The sequence below is a fragment of the Nelumbo lutea genome, chromosome 6, assembly GCF_056320005.1.
Source record: "Nelumbo lutea isolate HS-2025 chromosome 6, American lotus-T2T, whole genome shotgun sequence".
Classification (NCBI taxonomy): domain Eukaryota; kingdom Viridiplantae; phylum Streptophyta; class Magnoliopsida; order Proteales; family Nelumbonaceae; genus Nelumbo; species Nelumbo lutea.
Window position 1 is genome coordinate 8,975,382 of NC_142689.1, and position 4,074 is coordinate 8,979,455.

Sequence of the window (4,074 nt, forward strand, 5' to 3'; positions counted from 1 at the left end):
TAAATTAGCATGCCTCTATATAACTCTGAACCATATATATATATATGTGTGTGTGTGTGTGTGTGTGTGTGTGTATTTCAGTTGTTTGTGAACCATCAGAACAATACAAATATTAGATTCTAAATGTCAAATAGGTGAGGATTCAGATAACTTGGATTAAATTTTAGGTAGTTTTAACAACTTATTAAAATGCAGTAAAGGAAAGAATAAAATAGTCTCAGAAAAGTTTAAGACTGGTGGACTGCTAACAGCAGAGGTAGAGTGTTGTAATCTGAAATTATAGGGTAGCTCTCTGTCTCAAATTAAAGTTTGAAGACCTAAATGTAATGATGTCTGAAAACCCGGAGGGGGAAATACCTTCAACTAGAGGAAGATTTCAGCTGGTGTGAGAAAATGAACCCTGCTTCAGTAGTTGGGAGGGCTTGGGTTCAATCTACAGGTGGCTCTCATTGAATCCATGCCCAATTGTTTGCTAGTTCAACTCTCTTGGCCTTGTTTATGGTCCATTTTAACAGCTGAAGTGACTGAACTGAATATGTTATTGCTTTGTGGTTCTCATAAATTGTTTACCCTATTCATCCTTGGGACCATTGATCAGGGTAAAAACATTTTTGGTTTATAATTCTAAATGGAAATCTACAATTTATTAGGGTAATTTTATAGTTCTATAAAAATTAATACAACCACCACCTAGGCAAGTGCCTAAGGACCTCCTATCAAATATTTATAAAGGAGAAATCCTCTCTTGAAGTTTCTCATAAATGTTAAAACATGGCTTACCTTAATGACATTAGATGTTGACAGGATCTCCTAGAAGTAGAAACTTTACATACACCCTCCTATCAAATATTAATCCTATGTCCATTAACGAAATTTTGTAAAAATAGAAATCAAACTTTGGATTACATGCCAACCTTTGATTGGGCCCAATATTTACAGGTCACATATTTAGTGGATGAGCTTCAATATGGGTGGTTTTTGTAGAGGTTTTGATGTGCCATAAAGCCATTAATTCAGATGACTTACCCACAAGTAGGCATTTTTGGTATTAGATTCACACTTCCAAAACCCTATAAGAGCATTCTTGATATTTCTCCCATTCTATTAAAGTTAGCAGCAAAATCATTTAACTTAGGGGAGGTTTTGATATTTATAACCTCTGAGAAGGTTTGGCGATTTTTCTTTATTTAAAGCTAGGGTAAAAACACGTCATACCAATGAATGCCAGTAAAGAGTAAAGATATAATCAAAATTAACTTTTATAATATGCACATAAACCAAGGCAAGTATCACATAGATAGATTCATATTTATTAACAAAAATCTCCTAAAAGACAAAACAACAAATCTATCAATTCAATCACTTTATATCTAATCAAACCACTTGGCCAATAGCTAGTGGTTGAATTATTATTATTATTTTCGGTTAATAAGAGAAGGAACCTCACAAGCCTGGGGTAGCCTGTGCCCAAATTCCCATAGAAAGCCACAATTCATCACATGATTTCCCCATTTGAAAGCTCTACACTTATCAACCAGTCAACAGCTACAGTAGTTTATTTTGCTTTCATAGCTTATTGTCATTTTGTCGCAGGTGTAGGCCTTCTCTTAGAAAGAACCCATTGGACCCTGGCCCCTGATCTTCTAGGTCCAGTGTCGGTGTGACCCCAGACCTTGGTATTAGGACAGCTTCTGACCCCTCAATAAAGTAGGTTTTTCCATTGATTACAGGAGAGTGAAGAGGTGGAAAGAAAAACGTCCAAATTGGCTACAAATGGGACCGGCTTAAAACGGTCCACTTGGATCTAGATGATTTGACCATATGAACAATTTACGTCTGTGGTTGCAGATGATAGAGTGACATAGTTTGGCAATGAATTGTTTTTGGAGAATAAGGGTTCATTTAGTTTGCAGTTATAATTGAAATTGGAATCAAAATCCTTTGAAATTGGAATGACATTCTACTAAGTTGTTTATTCAGATAACACTTTCCCAAGTAAACACATTTATTTGTGTTATTTTGTTAAGAAATATTAAATAGAAAGTGAGACAATTTTTCAAAAGAGTCCTAAACTTTTACATGCTACGAAGGGAATTTTAGTTTTACAATAGGAAAAGTTTTATCAAGAGGAAAAGTTTATTTTTTGTGGGCCCTATATTTCCTTGTAAAATAAGGCAAGGCAAAGAAAAGATGGTCAGCTTCTACATTGAGTCATTGACCAATCCCCTCCCTCTCAATTTACTGGCAAATGAACAGGGCCTCCTTGCAAGACAATGGCAACCAAACTTATCTATGTGCATGTCATTTTCTAATAGAGAGAGAGAGAGAGAGGAAAGAAGAGTTGTTCCTTTTGCAAGAAATGGACGTCACCATGAAAGCAACGTTTTGGCATGGTCCCTTCCAATACTCCCTTTTCAACTTACACATTATCTATAACATAGGATGCTAATTTCATGTCAACTAATTAACATCTCAGCATCCCGCCCAATAATGCCAAGCCTAATCCCCAAGAGGCCAAGACTGTGTTTGGTTTGAAGGAAAGAGTAGAAAAAACACGGGAAAAGTAGGTGGTTCAACCATTTGATCTGAATAAATGTTTTAACATCTCAATACATGCTTTTAGTGTTTTAAAAACTGACACAGAATTGGTTTTTGGTTAGTGGTTCAATCATTTGATCTGAATAATTGATCCATTAAAAAAAAAATTAATAATTAAAACAAAAAAGTCAAAAATTATTGTTTATTCAAACAAGTCGATGGTTCGCTTACCTGAATAAGTGGGTCATCGACTAAATCAACGGGAACAATTCAAACAGGTCCATCCATCTGAATTAATTAACAACGGTTCAAATACTTATATATTTGATATAAAAAAATTCTAAATTACAAACACAACATTTAAACAACACCACAATGCAAAACACAGCTGTAGGCAGAACCTTTACTTACAAATAGAGGATGGGCCGTATCGGGTTCGGAATCCATTTTATTTGCTCGGATCATTTTGGATTCAAATCGAAAATGGCTTTCCTCAGGAACCAAAATCTCTTGAAATCAAAAACTTTGGGCACTAATATCCGGTCATAAATTAGGAACTTGGCCCACGGCCTGGCACGGCTCTATACGATGGTTTATGGGCCGTGTCAGGCCCGATATGGTCATGGAGGCCATGTTAGGCCTGGGGTTTTAAGTCCATGGGCCAGTACGGTATGCTACGACACAATTAGCACGGCCCATATATATATTTTATATATATTATATAATATTATATAAATTATAATTATATAACAATATACAATATATAATATATTAATAAAATAAATATTTTTTTATTTTTATTATACTAATTTATTTAATTATTGTATATATAAGCAATTGTATACATAAAATTCATATAAAATTAAAATTTTAAATTTTTTGTTAATTTTTTTAAATAAATAACTTTAGCCTGATGTATAACCCGATCAAGTCCAAGGCTCAACCCACGGGCCAGCCCGACCTACGACACGGCACGAGTCCGTATAGGCATGGCCCATGCTGGGCCAACCCCCAATTTTTTTTTTACCGAGAAAGGCGGCATGGCCCGTAACGACCCGTACTTTGCACGGGCCGCCCACGGGCCGTGCCTCTATTTGCTCGGGAACCAAAATCTCTTGAAATCAAAAACTTTGCGCACTAATATCCGGCCATATATTAGGAATATCTCCGTACATAGACTCATGGAAAGATGCTCTGATGTATGCATGGTTGGATTCCCGTGCAGGCGTGCATTCAAATCATGTGCAGGGTTACTGCTTGGAAAGAATCCCGTTGCCCTGGTCTGCTGCAGGTCGGTCAACCAGTACCGAATCGGACCGGATGATATCCTGTTTCGTAGAGGTATACAACCATCACAGGCTGATGAGATGCCACCATGACACCTGGATTTTTGAAATACAGTCACGTGGCCTTTTATAGACCCGCTCATCTTAAACAGGTCGTAGTTGTGTGCAGAAGACTCGACTACGTACGTATCACATTTGAGTTCAGATCTCCTGTCCATCCGAACCCTGCCCACGTTTACCCATAATACAC